Source organism: Dendrobates tinctorius, unplaced genomic scaffold, assembly GCF_039654945.1.
Source record: "Dendrobates tinctorius isolate UK_male_01 unplaced genomic scaffold, ASM3965494v1 ptg000022l, whole genome shotgun sequence".
In the NCBI taxonomy this organism is placed as follows: Eukaryota; Metazoa; Chordata; class Amphibia; order Anura; family Dendrobatidae; genus Dendrobates; species Dendrobates tinctorius.
The window spans coordinates 11791326-11814309 of NW_027361690.1; positions in this window are offsets into that span (position 1 = coordinate 11791326).

A 22984-nucleotide genomic window follows, 5' to 3' on the forward strand; every position below is an offset into this window, starting at 1 on the left:
TTGGGCCCATAAGACAGTGGAGCTTCATCCATGGGGACCAACATATACTGTAGCATTATGTGGAGCTCATCATATACTGTTTCAAACATTATATGGGACCAATGATTTTGTATGGAGAAATAGATGGGCCTCGTCATGAGATGTAAAAAGTGAGGTATTTTTCATTGTACTATACCGCTATTTCTCTGCCGTATCGGAGCATGATGAGTTGTGGTATGTGTTAAAGGGGCGCTCTTTCGCCCAGGGCACATGAAAACCTGCAGCCAGCCCCCCCCCCCACAAATTTAGCCAAATAACCCCCATTTTTCAGTGCGTAACTTGTATTATGAAGTTAATTAAGGTTGACAAGCTTAAGTAAGAAGAATTGATGCTTTTGGCATTCAAATGGGCACTGTAGGTGTGTTTCCTGTCCTCCTCTCACTGCCGACTTTTATTCCCCATTGACTTACATTGGGTTTCGTGTTTCGGGACGACCCCGACTTTTCCCTATAATCGGACGATCTTGCTCGACCCGACTTTTGGAAAAGTCGGTTTTCACGAAACAAAACGCGACCCTAAAAAAGCAAAAGTCGCTCAACTCTTCCTTTAACCAATACAGGGTCAGGAGGTGCCGCCATAGGAACTACTGGCTCAACATGTCTCTTCAACAGCGACTTATGAAACACGTTATGGATCTTAAACGTAACAGGAAGAGCCAATCGAAAAGAAATCGGATTAAGAATCTCCAAAATCTTGTAAGGTCCAATAAATCTTGGCTTGAACTTTGGAGAAGCCACTTTCATAGAGATATTCTTTGATGACAACCAAACCATAGCACCCACTTTAAACCGGGGACCAATGGTCCTATGCCGGTTAGAAAGCTGCTGGGCCTTTTCCTGAGAGAGAGACAACTTATCCACTACTTGGTCCCAAAGCTGCTGCATTCTCTCTACCACAGTGTCAACAACTGGGTAGGCTGAAGATTCCACTTGCCCTGATGAAAATCGAGGATGAAACCCAAAGTTACAGAAAAAAGGGGACATCAAGGTGGCAGAACTAGCTCTATTATTTAAAGCGAATTCGGCCAAGGGCAAAAATGAAACCCAATCATACTGATCAGCAGATATAAAACATCTCAAATAGGACTCCAAAGTCTGGTTTGTTCTCTCCGTCTGCCCATTGGTCTGAGGTTGAAACGCAGAGGAGAAGGATAACTGAATTCCCAACTTGGAACAAAAGGCTTTCCAGAATCTGGAAACAAACTGAACTCCTCTGTCCGATACAATGTTCTCAGGAATCCCATGCAACCGAACCACCTGTAGTAAAAATAAGGGTACTAACTCTGAGGAAGATGGCAACTTTGGGAGTGGTACAAGATGGACCATCTTAGAGAATCTATGACAAATCACCCAGATAACAGTCTTTCTCTGAGAGACAGGAAGATCAGAAATAAAATCCATTGAAATATGGGTCCATGGCCTCTTAGGCACCGGCAAGGGCATCAACAACCCACTAGAGCAAGAACAGGGTTTAGACCAGGAACAAGTCCCACAGGACTGCACAAAATTCCTGACTTGATGAGATAAGGCAGGCCACCAAAAAGACCGACTCAACAAATCTCTGGTACCAAAAATACCTGGATGACCAGCCAATGCGGAGCAATGAACTTCAGACATCATATATCTACAGAATTTCCCTGATCTACCCAGTCAGTGATTCTGTCATAGAAGGAAATTAAGTTAGTCTGATATGACTTATTAGTTACAAACCCATGCTGACTCTGGTTAATCACTTAATTCTTTTCCAGGTACGTACATACATGTTGTTTAATAATTTGTTCAAAGATCTTTCCTGGTATAGAAGTCAGACTCACTGATCTCAAATTCCCTGGGTCCACCTTCTTCCCCTTTTTGAAGATAGGAACAACGTTTGCTCTTCTTCAGTCTTCTGAGACTTCTCCTGATGTCCAAGAATTTTCAAATATTATGGAGAGTGGTTCAGACATTTTTTCCGCTATCTCCTTCAGTACTCTGGGGTGTAATTCATCTGGATCTGCAGACTTGAATTCATTTATGTTAGCTAAGTATTCCCTCGCCATCTTTCTGTTTATTGATAGCCTGGATTCTTCTATTCATTTAATAGGACGGTGAAGATCAGTTGATGTTACATTACCTTTTTGAGAGAGAACACATGCAAAATAGGAATTTAAAAGTTTGGCCTTCTCATCATCCTTTCTTACCATTACATCATTTTCATCTTGTAAAAATACTACAGCATTTTTTACTTTTCTTTTACTTTTGACATATCCCCCAAATCCTTTTTTATTGCTTTTGACGTCTCTTACAAGCCTTAATTCATTGTCAACTTTAGCTAATCTGATGCGTCCCCTGCAGGTTCTGCAGACAGCATTATATTCTTCTTTAGATATGCCTCCCTTTTTCCATTTGATAAACATTTATTTCTTCCTTTTTAGCACATGTTTACATTCTGTGTTCATCCATCCTGGTTTCCTTAAATGCTTCCTATTCTTCCCTTTTTTTGGAATTGTTAATGATTGTGCTTTGAGAATCTCAGTTTTCAAAATTTCCCCTCCTTCCTGGACATTTTTTTCCTTTAAGGATATCCATTTAATGTCCCTTACTATGCATGGAGTTCTCTCCATACCAAGAATCATAATAAAGGTAAGATGTAAAAAAAGCCTCTTGATATTCAACTTACCACTCACCTCTCTGGCCGCTATCCATGTTGGCACCTTCACATCTCCACCTGAGTGTTCACTCCAGGTCAAGGCTTAAAGCCACAAGTAGGCATGAGCAGTGAATGCCTGCTCGGGGCAGTCAAGGATCAGATGGAGTGTGATAGGTTGCTGCAAAAGGTAAAAAAAAGTCTCCTCACCGCTCATCTATTTTAAAATGTCTCCTATGGTTCCTGCTCCCCTGTCTAATTTTCCATGCTCCCATCGCATCTGATGCCCAGTGTTCACTCTAGTTCAGGTGACAGCAGGCACCAGAGATCACTTTGTATGTGCCGTGACCTCTTGGGCCTGTGGCTGGAAGTTGCAGCCCGGGCTTCACTCTAGGTTGAGACTTCCAGCTATGAGTATGCCCCAGAGCATTCATAGTGAATTATGGGGCCTTCTTGTGGCCATTTGCCCCAGCCTAAAGTGAACACTGGACCAGAGATGCAATGAGACAAAGACACTGAGGACGGGATGGATAGCAGGCAGCAGCAGTTGCAGGTGAGCATTAAGGTGTTTTTTTTTCTTTTTAACTTTTTGCCGGCACTCTACTGTTCAGCAAGATGGCGGTCGCTGCTTGCCACCATTTTGCTAAAGTCATGTGGAGCGAATTACAAAATAGCTGTATTCTCCAGAATGCAGATTTTTGTAAAATTCTAGTACAATTCAATTTCATGCAAATAAATTAACACATCTCTAGTACTAACCAAACCTGTATTGTATGAATGAGGTCTTATAGTTTCCAATTTATCTTGAAGTTTCTTGAAAAATTACTGAAAAGCATGTTTCACAAGCCATAAAGAAAAAAATAACCTTGTCAGCCATCATGTCTGCAATAAAACAGCATTGGAAATAGCTGCTTTTAAAATATCTGGCTAAGCACATTTTGTGCTAATACACTCGTACCTTTCCATTAGGTGAATTTCATTATCCCCTACTGGAAATGTCTGCAATTGCAAAGATAAAGACTATAAAATGTGTTATAATCAAAGCACTTTCTAAGCTCCTGGTAAGCTGATTTACATGCAGGAGGAATAGGGCAAACTGAAACAGTAATTGACCCAATTGACCTCTTGTGATTATTAAAGGTGGAGCAATCTCACGGGAACTCATTCATCTCCTTACTGTAGTCCTGTGCTGACAGTGCTATAATTACGGAAAATGCAGGTATAGGTCCATAAAGATTTGTCACTGGCTACAGGGTATAACTGGGCTGAGTACAATCAACAGGCTTATAATTAGTCTGCTATCTACCGCAACCTAATTACAAGATGCAATTAATGCACATAATGACAAAAGGCAAAAATAAATTAGTTATTGGTAGTGCAACTTAATGTTTAATATGGAGATGTTATAGCATTACTCAATAATTTGTGCATGAATTAAGTCTTATTATTAGTATTATTTCTTAACACAGGCAGATGGCAGGGAACAGAAAAAACAAATTAGGATACCCCCAATCCTTTTATTGACATGGTGTATTAATATAGTTTTCTACTGTAGGCATTAAAATGCACATGTATCTCAATGTTTAAGGAGTTTACCAATAAATGTATCTATTGCATACAGTGTAGGGATGAGTGAGTAGCTTTGGTAAGAGCTTATCCGAATATCTATAGCGCTTACCGAATAGCTGCCTCGGGAACCCGGATACCTGGAGCGCTCCCGATGATCAGCTGCAAGTGTCGCGGCTGTGTGACAGTCACAACACATGCATGGAGAGTCTGTTTGTTGGGCTCTCCATACATGTGCTGTGACAGTAAAGATTCTTAAAGACTTGGTCCATAATTTTCTCGTTCTTGTCCTGAGTGTGGTTTCACCTGCATGCACCCTGGGACAGCTAGCAACACAGATCTGGGCTAAGCGCTCAACTGGAGTAGGCTTAAGGCCGGGGTCACACTAACCGACGCAAAATACGGTCCGTAGTTTACAGGCGTAATACGGATGAATGACCCCTAAATAGTGCTCCGTATGTCATCTGTAAGCAAGGTGTGGTTGCATATTTTGCGCATGTCAGCATCCGCATGTAATCCGTATGGACTCCATATGGCGAGATTGTAATGGAGCCTTACAATCGAATGGTGACATTAGCCCTTTGTTAGATTAACCCACTCACCACCACTATAGGGCAATGGGAAGCCCACGCATTTTTTAACAACGAAGTAACCCCTTAAAATAACAACTACAACTCCCAAATTTTGCACACAAACCCTCATCTAATTAATCAGGGACATATTAAAAAACATGAAATGAAATGCGTTACTGAATGTAAACCATGTGTCATTTCATGTCGGGTTGGGGAATGATTTGATAGAAGCCGGCAATTTAATTAGCGGCTATTCTGCTATGAAGAACTCTGTGAAATATAAATATATATATATATATATATATATATATATATATGTGTCTCAATGAGATGTGTGTGTATATATATATATATAGATATATTCTATGTGTATATATCCTTTCGTTTCTTTATTAAACCTGTCTGTGTGAGTTTACTGTATAGCGCACTGAATTGACGGCTTTTCTAAAAGACACCGGGTGCGTATTTCTCGCAAGTCACATGTGTGGTCCGTGTGTAATGCGTATTTTTTGCGCACCCATAGACTTTCATTGGTGTATTTTGGCCGTAGTACGCTGACAATCGCAGCATGCTGCGATTGGCACGGACCATAGAATACGGACGAGAAATATACGGCTGTTGGGAGCTGCCCCATAGAGAATCATTGGTCCGTGTGTAATGCGTGCTTTTAACGCCTCTCACTCGTCCGTATTCCTCTCTAGTGTGACCCCGGCCTAAGGCCATGTTCACATGGTCAGTAATAGGTCAGTATTTCAGCCAAAACCAGGAGTGAGTGAAAAATGCAGAAATTGTGCCCATGTTTCTATTAGGGTTTGCTAACACTAGCGTATAACATCGCTGAATGCTATTGGATGTTTTATCGGATAGCACTCAGCCAAATGTTATACCATGGGGCAGTGCACATCTGCGATTATTGTCTCTTGCCGATTCAGTATGCTGCGAGTGCATCTGGGAATCAAATTGCATGCACCCATACAAGTCTGCAGGACTGTACTTGGATGTCATCCGATGTCATCTGAGTGCAGTGTGATTACCAGGGACGCAGGCAACAGAGGAGATGGAGAAATCAGAGCACACCCCGTGGAAAAGATGGAGAACAAAATGTTTCTATCTTTTCCATTCTGTGAGTCTACGGAAATCGGACTGCCCTCAGATGTCATAAGAGTGCAGTCTGATGTTTTCGACGCACCCATAAACTTGAATAAGTGAGTGGCATTCTATATCAAAATGAAATTGCAGCATGCTGTGATTTTTTTCACTGACAGGTTCTTTTATTTAAAAAAAATCAGTCATCAGCACTGCCTCATTGAATAACACTGGTCGGAGTGCTATCCAATAAAAAATCAGATCGCTCCCATCTGATGTATAAGCTGGTGTGAGCAATCCCTAACAACAATAATAATATACTATTCGGGCAGGTGCAAACAACCATTTTCTCCACATCCGAGATAATCAGACCAGTTATGCTAATCACAGTCTGATCAGACTCTGTTCAGTGTGATCCAATTTTCTCAGAGGTGGAGAGAAAAACAAAAAACTTTCTACACCTTCTCTACAGGGTGGGCCATTTATATCAATAGACCTGGGTGGGCCCTTTGTAAAGTTGGATCCAAAATGGCTGACTTCAAAATGGCCGCCATGGTCACCGCCCATCTTGAAAGATTTTCCCCCTCCCATGTACTAATGTGCCACAAACAGAACGTTGATATCACCAACCATTCCCATTTTATTTAGGTGTATCCATATAAATGGCTCACCCTGTATAATGTCAGTCCTTGAAAATTTTACTGCACTTTGATGTCATCCAAGTGTAGTCTGATTTTTTTTTTCCACAGACCCATAGAGTTGAATGGGCAAGTGCCATCCAGTTCTTGGAGGCAAATCGTGGATGCTGCATTTTTTTTTTACTTGGACCAACTCGGTTAAAGAAAGAAAATTGCACACGTGCACAGCCTCACAGTATAACATTAGGAACAAGTGCTATCCATCAAAACGAAGGCTAGCACTTGCCAGAGTTATATGGCTGTCCTTACAGTAATTGATAAAAAGAATTCAAAGATGGGTTGAAATAAAAATCACCAGGATGAAAAAGATGGTAAAAAAATAATAACAATAATAATAATAAATAATACAATCTGTTAAAAATAAAAATGCCTTTATTGAAATGTTGGCACAACAAGACGCGCGTTTCGGAAATAGAATCTCCTTCGTCAGGGGGATAGATACAATGTAGCGTGGATCGACGGTTTATTTATAGAGGAATCAATTGCATACAAGATGCTATAACGACGCATGCGCCGTCACCAATACCCGGAAGTCAAAGACCAATCCGGATCATGTGATTAACTGCTTCCGGGTATATAGTCTTTGGATGCCGTTACCATGCAAACCAACGGCATTGACAATAACAGATGCATATAGTTCAAATACTTGCTAATCAAAATTAAAATAGCAATATATGTAACGGCACATAGATGAAACGGCGGCATACGCCGATGGCACAATGTTTATATAATGAGGGAGAACACGGGCAGAGAACATAACGGCGCATGCGCAGACGTGGCAACATGGATCCTGGATGGTAGCAAGCAATGAGGCGCCGCCACCATACAAATCACCGATGCCAAGAAAGCGCATGCGCACAGTCAAATGCCAATGACTGCCTCATACAATTTAAAGGGGAAACAATGAATAATAATAATAATGGTTATACCATATGCAATATTGTGTGATCACATAATAATTGTGATATAATACATATGAATGTGACAAAAAATAAAAAATAAATAATCAATAATAAACAAGCATATAATGATGTTATCATAAATGCATCATACATGCAAATTACATGAGTGCAAGTGTATAGTGGAAAATATATAAATGAATAAATAGTGCCACAATATTGCAGTAATTGTAAATGCACAAAAAAAAAAAAAAAATTAATTTTCCATTGCTTCCTCCTTCCAAAGTTAATGCAATGATCTTCATAAAAACACATCCGACATAGCACTAAGAAAAGGATGAAAAGAAAATAATTAAAAATGCACAAAAATTATAAAAATGGAATAAACTAAAGACTCTCATTGAGACCAAGTGGAGACACAGTGCCTAGTGTCCATATCCACTGTGTCTCAAGTTGCGCAAGAAGTTTACTGATATTGCCCCCTCTATCACCCGTATACACCATATCGATGCCAATTACCTTCAATAATGAAGAGTCACAATTATGGTGTGTTTTAAAATGTCTGGGCAGGGTTTTAAGTGAGGCAATATCTTCAACATCAGCAGCTGCCCTTATGCCTAAGACATGCTCCCGCACCCTCACCTTGAGCTGGCGAGTGGTGAGGCCCACATAGATGAGGGGGCAGGGGCAAGTGGCATAATAAATGACAGCCGTCGATGAGCAAGTTATAACTTGCTCATCGACGGCTGTCATTTATTATGCCAGGAAAAGTTTTGTTTTACATTGCTGACTCAGCCTCCAGCTCTATCGCCTCCTCTTCTGAAGTTGTAAAAAATAAAAGCACTGAGTCGTCATTGGAGGCTCATGTTCATGAACCTCACCTTTCCTTGTGTCCTTCACCCCAACCAAGATTGAAGGATGACGCAGGCCATACTACTGATTACTCCATGGAGCTGTTTTCACATAACATGCCTGGATTATCAAGTGAAATGGTGAATTACCCAGGCCAAGATGAATCTGACATGGAGTGCACTGATGCACAGCCGCTGATAGATGATTCTGCTGGTACATTCACTCAGAGCACTACATTGTCCTCGCAGTGTACAGAGCCAGATTCTGACCCTGATGAGACTCAGGTGCCCCTTCCCGCACACTATACCACCATACATGGTGACACAGAGGAAGGTGCACATGACATTGAAGAGGAGGTGATGGATGACCCAGTTGTTGACCCAGATTGGCATCCATTGGGGGAAGAGGGTGCTGCTTCCAATAGCTCAGATGAGGAGCATCCACAGCAGACATCGACATCGCAACAGCTGTTATCTGGCAGGCCCGGAGCACTCCAAAGACAGGTTCCAAAAATCAAAAGAGTTGCTGGACAGCTTGTCCAGAGGGTCAAAACATCACAGCGTGCTAGGCCGCAAAATGTCTGCCAAAGTAGGAAGAGTGCAGTGTGGCACTTTTTTGAACAAAATCCTCATGATCAGGCCAAGGTTATCTGTAAGAAGTGCGCAAAGACCTTAAGCCGAGGGAAAAATCTGAAAAATTTGAATACCAGTTGCATGCTTAGACATTTAACCAGCATGCACTTGCAAGCGTGGACACAACACCAAACCTCAAGTGCCACATGTGCAACTGATCACAAAGAAGGTAGTCAGCAACGCTACATTGTTTCCACCACTGTAAGCCCACCGGTTAGCACAGCAGCAAATGTTGAGGTGTCGTTGCAAGGCCACAGCAGTCAGGGAATCCCACTGTTATATCAACGAAATACTGAATCTAGGCCATCAGAAAGAACACCAACTCCATCACCATCATCAACCCTCTCTCAGTCCGCCCTGTCCACCGCTACTTCCACCATATGCAGCTCTCAAGTCCAGCTCACCCTCCCAGACACTATGAGTAGGTCAAGAAAGTACTCAGTCTCTCATCCGCGTACACTGGGTTTGAACGCCCACATTGCCAAACTAATCTCGTTTGAGATGATGCCCTATCGGTTGGTGGAAAGCGCAGCTTTCCGCGAACTCATGGCCTATGCAGTACCACGCTATGACCTACCCAGTCGCCACTTCTTCTCTCGCAAAGCCATCCCAGCCCTCCACCATCATGTGAAAGACCGCATTGTCCATGCACTCAAGCAGTCAGTGAGTGGAAAGGTGCACCTCACAACTGATGCATGGTCCAGTCGGCATGGCCAGGGCCGTTACGTGTCCATCACTGCGCACTGGGTTAATGTGGTGGATGCAGGGTCCACAGGGGACAGTGGTGGTGGGACAGTGCTGCCTAGCCCACGGTATAGGAAACAGTTGGCTGTAGGCGTTCCACCCTCCTCCTCCTCCAGAAGCGAAAGCTCGTCCACAGAGCGCAGTCGTACGAGCACTCCATCTGCAGCTGCCACTGTTGCACACGAGGTGTCCCCCTATCGAGCAGCTAGTGGAAAGCGTCAGCAGGCTGTGTTGCAGATGATGTGTTTGGGCGACAGACACACCGCCGAGGTGCTGGCCGAGTACTTGAAGCGACAAACTGAGTCATGGCTGGGCAGTGTACATCTTGAGGCAGGCAAGGTAGTTAGTGATAACGTCCGTAATTTTGTGGCAGCCATAGCCCTTTCAAAACTCAGCCACATACCTTGCTTGGCTCACACCTTGAACCTGGTGGTGCAGTGCTTCCTCAAAAATTATCTGGAGTTAACAGCCCTGCTCCATAAGGTGCGAAGACTGTGCGCGCACATCCGCCGGTCGCCTGAACACTCCGTTCGTATGCAGAAGCTGCAGCGATTGCTCCACCTTCCCAACCACCGCCTCATTATCGACATTGCAACAAGGTGGAACTCCACCCTGCACATGGTGGAGCGGCTGTGCGAGCAGAGGCAGGCCATAATGCATTTGTGGGAGGATACACGGCCAGGCACTTTGAGAGCAGACATGGAGTTGACAGGTGTGCAGTGGTCGAAGCTGAAAGACCTCTGTAAAGTCCTTCAGTGTTTTGAGGAATGCACACGGCTGGTAAGCGCAGACGACGCCATCCTAAGCATGAGCATCCCACTTATGCGTCTGCTCATGCAAACTTTGACGCACCTTAAGGAGCAGGCGTCTGCAGCCAATGTTGACGAGGAGGAAGAGGTGGAGGGAATCCTTGATGACATTCAGCCATTGTCTGCTCAGGGACCTCTCCTGGACGAGTTGGAGGAAGAAGAGGAGGAGGAGGATGATGATGGTGATGATTACTTAGGGGAGGAGGATGCATTTCGTGGGGCAAGTGAAAATGTTGGCGTGGCAAGGTCTGGTACAGGGTTTGTGCGTGACTGGAGGGATGTGGATTTGCCAGAAAGTGCTCCTCCAACCAGCACTCGCAGTGCATCATTGACACCGGGAACATTGGCCCACATGTCAGATTATGCCTTGCGGATCCTAAAAAGGGACCCCCGCATTGCCAAAATGATGAACGATGACGACTACTGGTTGGCCAGCATCCTGGATCCACGCTATAAAGGCAAATTACAAAACATCATGCCACAGGAGAACCTTGACCTAATATTGGCTAATAAACAAGCAACTCTGGTAAATCGGTTGCTTGAGGCATTCCCAGCACACAGCAGCGGTGATGGTTCTCACACGAGCCGTACAGGCCGGGAGCAGCTTGGCAGAGGTGTTCATGGTGCACACAGCAGAAGTGGCGTTGGAGACAGGGGTTTCATGACAATGTTGTGGACTGATTTTTCAAGTACCGCTCACACAACTGGTAATACAGCATCGATGGAAAGTGACAGGAGACAGCAGTTGTCAACTATGGTTACAAACTACTTTTCCTCCCATATCGATGTTCTCACACACAGGTCATTCCCCTTTGACTATTGGGCCGCTAAACTGGATACCTGGCCTGAATTGGCCCAATATGCCTTACAGGAGCTCGCTTGCCCAGCTGCAAGTGTGCTATCGGAAAGAGTCTTCAGTGCAGCTGGATCAATCCTGACAGAAAAAAGGACCCATCTGTCAACCCAAAATGTGGATGATCTAACCTTCATTAAAATGAACCATGCATGGGTTTCCAAGGATTTTGTCCCACCTTCCCCTGATGACACATAGGGTGACAAAGAAATGGCTTGCTTTGGTCCACCTCTTCCTGGGACTTGACCTATTTCGCCTTTTGCATCAGCTGAATGTCCATCATCAACATATATGCCACTTTCTAAAACTCCCTAACTGTGCTGCCTCCCCCCCCATGGCCGGGGTCACCACCTAGTGCACGACACCGTGCGAGTGCCGTTGCCCTGGACAGGTGGGTAGGCCGACTCTTGGGTGCGGGCACTGGCACAGGGTCCCTCATAGTGCAATCAAGTGTCTCTGATGGTGGTGGTGCACACCCGCCATCAGACACACCGCCGTACTATGAGGGGCCCAGTGCCAGTACCGATGCCCACGAGTGGGCCCCCCTTGCTTGGGCAGGGCCCCAGCATTTGCAATCTTTACCTCTCCCTGCTCCTCCGCTGTGTAGTCTGGGCCGTCAAATCCATACTGTGCCTGACACCGTCTGAGCCTGCCTCCTGATGTATAGACATATATTTTGAATGTGTACACTATCCATACATGTTATCCGGGGATACGGTACCCTTTCTCACCTTTGTGCAATCACGTGCAAGCCATACTGGGACTAACACCGTCTGAGCCTGCCTCCTGATGTATAGACATATCTTTTGAATGTGTACGCTATCCATACATGTTATCCAGGGATACGGTACCCTTTCTCACCTTTGTGCAATCACGTGCAAGCCATACTGGGCCTAACACCATCTGAGCCTGCCTCCTGATGTATAGACATATCTTTTGAATGTGTACGCTATCCATACATGTTATCCGGGGATACGGTACCCTTTCTCACCTTTGTGCAATCACGTGCAAGCCATACTGGGCCTAACACCGTCTGAGCCTGCCTCCTGATGTATAGACATATATTTTGAATGTGTACGCTATCCATACATGTTATCCTGGGATCCGGTACCCTTTCTCACCTTTGTGCAATCACGTGCAAGCCATACTGGTCCTAACACCGTCTGAGCCTGCCTCCTGATGTATAGACATATCTTTTGAATGTGTACGCTATCCATACATGTTATCCGGGGATACGGTACCCTTTCTCACCTTTGTGCAATCACGTGTAAGCCATACTGGGCCTAACACCGTCTGAGCCTGCCTCCTGATGTATAGACATATCTTTTGAATGTGAACGCTATCCATACATGTTATCCGGGGATACGGTACCCTTTCTCACCTTTGTGCAATCACGTGTAATCCATACTGGGCGTGAGAACGGCTGTCGAGCTGTTAAGCAAGCTACAGCACCTGTGGTTTGCACACGTAAGTTTTTCATTTTTTCAGGAATGACGGTTAGGCCTAATTCCGGAACTGCGGTTGACCTGCACTTACTGGGAAATCATCGTTCGCAGGTAATAATTGTAATCAGTGATCCCCATCACTAACGTTGTTCAGCGGGTTATCTGCACCTGTAAGCGACAAACGCTGGCCTTTTCAGTGTAGCGCACATGCAGCCACGCACATGTAAGGGCATGACACACCAGTTATTGGCCAATCTCATGTGCCAGAGCCTCACGTGTCCCTCTAGTAAGCCGGACTCGGACCGCGGGGCATGACGGAGTCTCGTTCGTTAACGGAATTAAGCTTGCAATGTGTGCATCTGTTCTGTAGCTGGCATGGTTGAGGTTTCCCAGGTGGAGTCGAATTTAACCGTAGGCTCCACTCCTGGTGGTGCCCTTCTGGACATTCCTTTAAGGTTCAGCTTTGCAACCATACTGCCCACGTAAAACAAACACTTTGCCTTCATGAACGCTGTTTGGAGGGTCATGACTCGTGGGAATAATGCCGCCCAATCAGTTAACCTGCTAGAGAGATCATTTGTTGCTCCCAAGCATGACATCACACTCCCTAGGAGGAAGGTAATGCCACTGTGACGACCGTACTCCTGGGGGCGACACAAGTGCACTGATGCCCAGCCACTGCTCGATGAATCTGCTGGTACATTGACCCAGACCACTACATTCCCCTTGCACGCTACACGGCCTGAATCTGACCCTGATGAAACTCAGGTTACCCTTCCCATATACAGTTCCATCTTACACGGTGACAAAGAGGAAGCTGCAGATGAAAGTGCAGGTTCGGCCCACCCGCCATCAGACACACCACCGTACTATCAGGGGCCCTGTGCCAGTGCCGTCGCCAACGAGTGGGCCCCCCCTGCTTGCTCAGGATCATAGCACTTGCAAGGTTGAAATACTGTGCAGTGAGATGGAAGATGGGGATGACGAGGAGTCCAGACTAGTACAGGGATTCCCTAGCGAGGAGACTTATTTGATTGTTTTCAAAGTTGGGACAGCAATTTTTGGGGAGCACTATACTCTGGAGAATGATAGATGGGGCCCACCATACACTGGAACATTCCAAAGGTGGACATCAGACACTGGAGCAGCATTTACAGGGCCCATTATACACTAGAGCATTAGAAATGGGGCCCATTATGTTTGGAGCATTATTTGGGCCCATAAGACAGTGGAGCTTCATCCATGGGGACCAATATATACTGTAGCATTATGTGGAGCTCATCATATACTGTTTCAAACATTATATGGGACCAATGATTCTGTATGGAGAAATAGATGGGCCTCGTCATGAGATGTAAAATGTGAAGTATTTTTCCTTGTACTATACCGCTATTTCTCTGCCGTATCGGAGCATGATGAGTTGTGGTATGTGTTAAAGGGGCGCTCTTTCGCCCAGGGCACATGAAAACCTGGAGCCAGCCCTACCCCCCCACAACTTTAGCCAAATAACCCCCATTTTTCAGTGCGTAACTTGTATTATGAAGTTAATTAAGGTTGACCAGCTTAAGTAAGAAGAATTGATGCTTTTGGCATTCAAATGAGCACTGTAGGTGTGTTTCCTGTCCTCCTCTCACTGCCGACTTTTATTCCCCATTGACTTACATTGGGTTTCGTGTTTCGGGACGACTCCGACTTTTCCCTATAATCGGCCGATCTTGCTCGACCCGACTTTTGGAAAAGTCAGGTTTCACGAAACGAAACTCGACCCTAAAAACCAAAAGTCGCTCAACTCTAGTGACTTGTGCTGAATGTTTTGGAAAACGAGTGAGCCTGCAAACACGGCACAAAGAGTAACACAGCTTCACAGTAATTCAGCTTCAATCACCGTAACTCAGACTGCTAGAAAGGTCATAAATCATTGAAAACATTCTATGTGCATAAATATCTCCAGGGAGACATGATACACTTTTGCTAAATTAAACTACATTTAACTTGAATATTGAAAAAAACACTGAAAAGAAATAAACTGATGACCTGGAACCCATACACTGATCGGAAATGTTCAGTGGTTTCTCGTAAACAGTCGTTATGTTTGCTGCTTGTTATATTCTTATTACTGTATCTATTATGACTTATTGCATTTCATTTTTTAATGGATTATATTTCAGAAATTCAATCTTCAATGACGGCAGTAGCCATGCCAGGATCATATTTTTTAATGCTATGGGAGATGACAGCTTGACAAACACTTTGATACGTTTTGGAAGAACGGAGATTTGACTATTTGAGTTCTTTCCTTGACCTTCACGCGTATTATCATTTAGTTGCTTCAGATCTGTTTGAATCTTTCAAATGTTTTCCCTTAAAGGAAATTTTGTCTTGACATCGATGGCTACAATGAAGAGCCTTTATGTTACAGGTTTGGGTTGATTGGCAGTGCTGAAAGATTTATAAGGTCAAATCAGATTGATTGATTTAATAAATCCAGTAAATAGGTCAATATTCAATTTCAAAAGTATTTTTAATGTTACTTTTCACTTTCCTTTTATTTCACCTGCTGTTACTGTGTTTTTTTTATTATTCATTTAAGGGACTTTTTTTTATCAACTGTCAATTCTGTAATTGTAAAAAGCTACTAAATTCATAGACTTATTGAAAATCACCATTACTGGGTTTGAGTGTAAGGGCTCATATTCATATGCGAGAAACTCGGACGAGTCTCACACATCAATACCCGGAACTGCCTTCGGCACTCGGATCTGAGTGTTCAGCTGCATACAAATACATGCAACAGAAAGCTCCGATCCGAGTATTGGCGGCAGTGCCGGGTATTGACATGTGAGACTCATCTGTGTTTCTCGCATGTGAGTATGAGCCCTAAGGCCGGGGTCACACTCGGATGAGTCTCCCACGTCAATACCTGGCACTGCTGCCAGCACTCAAGAGCGGAGCGTGCGGCTGCATAGAAATACATGGAGCTGCGCACTCCGCTCCCGAGTGCCGGAAGCAGTGCCGGGTATTCACGTGTGAGACTCGTCCGAGTTTCTCACATATGTGACCTCGGCCTAAGGGCTCATACTCACTTGCAAGAGACTCGCACGATTCTTGTGCGAGTCTCTCGCATGAAAACCCGGCACTGCTGCCAGCACTCGGACTGGAGCATGCGGCTGCATAGAAATACATGGAGCCGCACGCTCAGGTCCAAGTTCCGGTGTTAGTGCCAGGTTTTCATGCGAGAGACTCGCACAAGAATCGTGCGAGTCTCTTGCAAGTGAGTATAAGCCCTTAGTAAGACTCTGGAAATTCAACACTACTGGATCCTTTGTACAGAGGACATGGCTGTAAGGGAATCTGTTAGCAGGTTTTTGCTATGTAATTTGAAGACAGCATGAGGTAGGGGTTAAAACACAGTTTTCAGCTTTGTTTGGTGGCAATGATTGCTTACACCGGGAGCTTCTCATTGCTCAGACACAGCAGTGTGCTTCCTGACTCCCCCTCCTTCTGTGATAAGCAGCTCAGGGCCTATAGCCTTTGTATATACAGAGCCTGGTGTGGGTTGGGTTAGGTTTCCCAGCTCTGCTTCATTGCTAAATTTAAAAACTCTGATTGTGTTAGAAGCACAGCACCCAGTAACTAAGTGACACCGTAAGGGCCCCGTCACACATAGCGATCTCGCTATCGAGATCGCTGCTGAGTCCCAAGTTTTGTGACGCAACATCGATCTCACCAACAAGATCGCTGTGTGTGACACCTATCAGCGACCGGCCCCCCTGCCGGTATCGCTGATTGCTGTTGAAAAGCCCTGGACATTTCTTTGATCGCTGGTCTCCCGCTGGCCAGCACGCATTGCTGTGTGTGACAGGCGGGAGACCAGCGATCAGCTGGTAACTAAGGTAAACACAGGGTTTATAAGCACCGGGCGGTGCTTAGAAACTCGATTTGTACCTTAGTTACCAGCACTCTGATGCAGGGAGCTGGTAACTAAGGTACACATCGGGTTTCTAAGTGACGCACATCCCTTAGAAACCCGATGTGTACCTTAGTTACCAGCTCCCTGCATCAGTGCGCTGGTAACTAAAGTACACAGCGACGCCACGCGCTCGGCGTCACTGGTGCTGATCGCTGGTGAAGCTGTCTGTTTGACTGCTCACCAGCGATCATGTAGCGACTCACCAGCGATCCTGACATGTTGATATCGTTGTCGGGATCGCTGGTGAGTCGCTATGTGTGACGGGACCCTTAGATTCAGGGTCTCTGCCTACATCATGTTGATCTCAGATGAGGTAGCAAAAACCTGCTGACAGATTCCTTTTAAAGGAGCCCTCCCATTAAGTTTTTAATTCATTAAATGTGTGTATATGTGCATGTAATGTAGTGTGAGTGTTTTTTAGAATTTTTACAATTCTGACCACTGTCATTTCTGAAAAGCTTCAATGGTTCCTGGAGGTTCTGAGATTGTTTTTAGTGACATATTGTACTTCATGATAGTGATAAAATTTCTTTGATATTACTTGCATTTATTTGAGAAAAACAAATGGAAATTTGACGAAAGTTGAAAATTTCAAAATTTTTAAACTTTGAATTTTCATGCCCTTACCTCACAGAGTTATGTCACACCAAAAACGTAGTAAATAAGTTTTTCCACCTATCTGCCTTACACCAGCACAATTTTGGAACCAAATTTTTTTTGTTAGGAAGTTATAAGGGTTAAGCGATTTTTCATTTTTCCAACAAAATTTACAAAAGCATTTTTTTTAGTGACCACATCGCATTTGAAGTAACTTTGAGTTTATATTTGACATAAAATACCCAAAAGTGACACCATTGTAAAAATTGCACCCCTCAAGGTGCTCTAAACCACATTCAAGAAGTTTTTATCCCTTCAGTTGCTTCACAGGAATTTTTGAAATGTGAAAAAGAAAATGAACATTTAACTTTTTTCACATAAAGATTACTTCAGATCCAATTTTTTTTATTTTGACAAAGGTAACAGGAAAAAATGGACCCTAACATTTGTTGTGTAATTTCTCTTGAGCATGCCAATACCACACATGAGGGAGAAAACTACTGTTTGGGCACACAGTAGAGATCAGAATGGAAGTAGCGTCATTTGACTTCTTGAATGTAAAATTTGCTGGAATCATTAGCGGACATCATGTCCCGTTTGGCGAGTCCAAGATGTGCCTAAACAGCGGAAACCCCACTGTTGATGTAAGGTGAACATCTTGAACCCTCAGGTGCTTCACAGAAGTTTATAACATTGAGCCGTGAAAATAATACAATCACATTTTCCCCACAAATTTTGCATTTTAATGAGGGTAATAGGAGAAAGTGCAGCATTTTTTATTAGAAAATGCTTCTTTAAAAAAAACTATGGCAATGGCACAGTTCACATGGCAAGATATAGTTACGCGTTTCAAACGCTCGGGGTGTCTTTTATGAAAATATACATGAACAGGTCCTACACAATTTTCATACAAAATGTGACCAATAAAAGAGTGATGACAAACATGCTAATAAAATTTAAATTCCATGTGCAGAAAAGGGAAGAGGGGGAGGGGAATCAAAGGAAAGGGAAATAAACAAGAGAAAAATGTGAAATACACAAAATCATGTCCTCACTTGCATATACTTAGACAAAAAAAAATAATATTGGAACATAAATTCCTTGCAACCATTCAGACCCGCAGGATGGCATGTTCCCAAATTAAAAATCCAAAATGCCTCCCTGATCTTTAGAAGTCTCTTGATGTTTCCTTCTCTCAGTGGATGTGCAATGCGTTCTATTTCAGAAATCCTAAATGAAGCAGTACTTTTTTGATGACATTGAATAAAATGCCTGGATGCAAATGAAATGGCACGATTTGAACTGGAAAGAGAAACAATGTCTGTTATGTGTTCAGAGATTCTGACCTTTAGGGCTCATACTCACTTGCGAGAGACTCTCGTGCGAGTCTCTCGCATGAAAACCTGGCATTGCCACCGGCACTCGGACCGGTGTGTGCGGCTACATGTATTTCTATCCATCCGCACGCTCTGATCCGAGTGCTCGCGGTAGTGCCAGGTTTTCATGCGAGAGACTCGCAAGAGAGTCTCTCGCAAGTGAGTATGAGCCTTTACATTGCGGGTGGTGCAACCTATATACATCAGATTGCATTCAATCGACTTAATCATGTATACAACATTGAGAACGTTGCAGTTTATATATTGTTGATGTGACACCCCTGAGTCCTGTTGTCACAGTGACATTACCTCCCTCTAATGGGTAAAGTCATGCTTGGAGGCAGAAAGGGACCCCCATGCCAGGTAACAGAGATAAAAAAAAAAATCACAATTCCTACTGCAGGTCAAAAAAGGGGGATGCCTTATAAATTCTGGCCAGCAGAGGGGGTTGGTGAGTCAGCTAGAAATCAGCTGAGGGAGTTGTCATGGAAGCGAAGCAGCTGTGAGCTGTGAGGAAAATGACAGTTAAACGTGAGGACGTGAGGTAAAGAGATCTTTCTGGAAGATCCTGTCAGATGAAGACAGGGAGCCGAGCTGAGAGGAGCTCGATAGGCAGCTCAGATCAGCTCTGATCTGTGAAGAGGGAAAGGACAAGAGCAGAGACTAAGATACTCTAGGAAAGCTAAAATACTGCGTATAGCAGACCCCTGAGCGAAGCGCTAATAAAGAGAAAAGGGACATCAGAGTCCTAGGCTGACAGGAGCTTTAAGTCCTGATAGCTGAATCTGAAAGTACAGGGAATTGCAAATTCCTGTGCACATTAATCACCTGAGGGCACGGCAGTGGATAAGGAGCCCAGGGCCGACGGTGAAGAGAACGGTACCCGTGGAATAGGCTCACGCTGACAGCCGTACAGGTTAGTGAAACCATCATGAATAGAGGGTCGCAGCATAGTTATATACAGCGGAGACCCACACACAAAGCACAGAAAGGAAGGCCCTAAATCCCCACCTGGCAAGGTGGATTCCCTGAATGCCTCCAGGTGAGCCGGACTCATTCCATCACCTGTATGTGGTACTCCGGACTGCAACCTATTACCAGTAAAAGGTAAAGAAACTGCACCTCTCTGTGTCTTTCTCTCATTTATCTGCACCCCAACTTTTACAGCCATTTTTACTATTTATTTAACATCTTTGCCCTGGGACTACAGCCCTACCTGTGGAGGGCTACAACATCATAGCTGCGCCCAACATCCATCCCAGAGAAGCAACACCGCAGCGCTGGTCACCTCTGACCAGCTTACCACAGGTGGAATCACGTATTTCACCATCTAATACTTAATTTTCATTTTTACCACAAAAATACCATACAAATTTCCCCTATTTTATTACTGGATGCCTCTGGACCAATGACTGGGTCACCGCCGCCGTGACACCGTCCCCCATGGAAGTTGACGGGCCCGGTACTGAGTACCCCCAGGCCCCGCGGGGCGCTCCAACTGGCGTCACGAACAGGATTTAGCGAGCCTAGCAAAGCTGGGTAAAAAGGAGCCTGGCAAAGCTGGGTACTGTGCGCCATAGACTTTATTAAATTGTGTGCCAGAGACTTTAATGCGCTTTCAAATAACCGCCATAACTGTGTCATACAGCACGTGTGAGCAGAGAGGGACGTGCAATTGTGGACAGAGCCAGACATAAAGCACGACGCGAAGCCCCCTGCCCGTGCTTTGACGTTAGTGAGCAAGTGAAAAGCAGGAAGAAAAATTCCCAACGCGGGTGAAGATTCAGTGGTGGTCGCAGCCGCAGCCCCCATAATGCCGCTATCAATGCCATATATACCAGGAGCAGCCTGGTTACCTCAGTACTCAGGTGAGTCGCACACCCTGAGCGATTTTAAAGAAAGACTATGTAGTTTGTTCAAAGTGTACCCCCGTCAGAAAGCCAAAAAGTCAGTATCCTCATTGGCCAGTTAACTTGTGCGGCTCAGAGGGAAGTAAAGTCCTGGCTGGACACTGATAAAAGAACTGTCAAACAAATCTTAGCCAGACTGAAAGACACTTTTGATACCCACACTGCAACAGAGATAAAAATGAGATTTTTTGGGTGCAAGCAGAGAGTGCAGGACAGTATATGGGACTATGCCTTTAATCTTCAGGAGGCACTACGGGCTGTAAAGCAGATTGATCCTGAGAGCGTGCATGATGAAGATAGATTACTAACAGAGCAGTTCATAGAGGGACTCAAGTCTAACAACCAAAGGACACAGCTGCGCATAATGGCCCTACAAAATCCTGAATTGGACTTTGCACACCTTAAGGATAGAGCCATCAGAGTGCTGCGTGAACCGAACCCTAGCAGCACAGAGTCCTCTAAGCATCCTGCTTAGAGGAACCATTCTGCTGTACCTGGATGACATCATCGTCTTCTCCAAAACCTGCGAAGACCATTTGAAGCACCTAGCCAAGGTATTCGAAGCCCTGTCAAACTTTGGCCTGAAAATAAAACCGTCCAAATTTCACCTTTTGAAACTCAAGGTGCAGTACTTAGGCCATGTGGTGAGCGCGGAAGGTGTGGCACCCGATCCTGACAAAGTCACCGTTATCCGGGACTGGCAAAGACCCAGCACTATCCATGAAGTGAGACAATTTCATGGGTTAGTAGGCTACTACCGAAAATTTATCAAGGACTTCACCAAGATATCCGCACCGCTGCAAAATCTTCTAGTGGGCCAATCCAAGAAGGCCAAGAACAAAAATCTTCCATTCGAGTGGAATAAAAGATAGAAGAGTCCTTCACCAAGTTGAAACTGGTCCTCACAGGAGATGAAGTCCTGGCCTACCCTGACTATGACCAACCATTTGTACTTTACACTGACGCCTGCAACGTGGGATTGGGAGCAGTGCTGTCACAAGTGCAGAAAGGCAGAGAGAGAATGATTGCTTATGCCAGCAGGAAGCTTCGTCCCACTGAGAGGAACCCCAACAACTACAGTTCCTTTAAACTGGAGCTCCTCGCCATAGTCTGGGTGGTAACAGAGTGCTTCAAGCACTACTTGGCTTCAGCAAAGTTCACCATCTACACGGACAATAATCCGCTAACTCACCTTGAAACGGCAAAGCTCGGGGCACTTGAGCAGCGATGGATGGCCCGACTGTCCAAATACGAGTTCACCATGAAGTACCGAGCAGGACATAAGAACGCTAATGCAGATGTGTTGTCAAGGATACCCAATTCACCAGACGGGGGAGAAGATCCAAAAGAACTCGAAGAAATCGAGTTACCAGCCTTCCACCGTCCAATTGCAGCCCAGTGCTCTCAAGGAGTGAGGAATAAGCGCTTTGTCGTACGAGAGATAACGTTGAACTCATTACCCCATCATGAGTGGGCAGAGACACAAGACAGTGACCCAGCTGTTCGCCTAGTAAAGGAGTGTCTGGCAGAAGCTGATACCCATCCTGGTCCAGATGACCCACAGGAAGCACAGCAACTATGGAAGGAGAGAGGCAAGCTGTTTATCTATGAGGGTAAACTGTGTCGGAGGAACATCAACTCGTGCACACACGAACTGGTCTGGCAGGTGGTAGTCCCGAAGAGGGATGCGCCAATGGTCTTAGAGGCGTACCACAATGGAGCAGGACACTTCGGCTGGAAGAAGTTGGAAATTCTACTTCGTGAAAGGTTCTACTGGGTTGGCATGAGGAGTTCCATTGAGAAGTGGTGCCGAGAATGTGGCCCATGCAACCTGCGCAGAAAAGACCAAAACAGCCATCGACCCCCATTACAGCCGATCATCACAAAACAGCCGCTTGAACTGGTAGCCTTGGATTACGTGAAGTTAACTCCGAGTAGGAATGGCTACACCTATGCTTTGACCATCGTGGACCATTACTCAAAGTTCTTGGTAGTTGTGCCTGTTAAAGACCAAACCGCGAAGACAGCAGCCAAGGCATTTCAGCAGCACTTTTGTCGACCGCACGGATACCCTGAACAAGTGCTCACCGATCAAGGTCCAGCCTTTGAGGCAGAAGTGTTCCAGGAGTTCTGTAACATGTACGGTTGCAAGAAAATCAGAACGACGCCGTACCATCCACAGACAAATGGCATATGTGAGAAGATGAACCAGGTAGTCATTAACTTATTGAAGACCTTACCTCTGGAAGAACGAAACCAGTGGCCAGAGAAGTTGCCAGATCTGGTAGGCCTATATAATCATATACCGGTA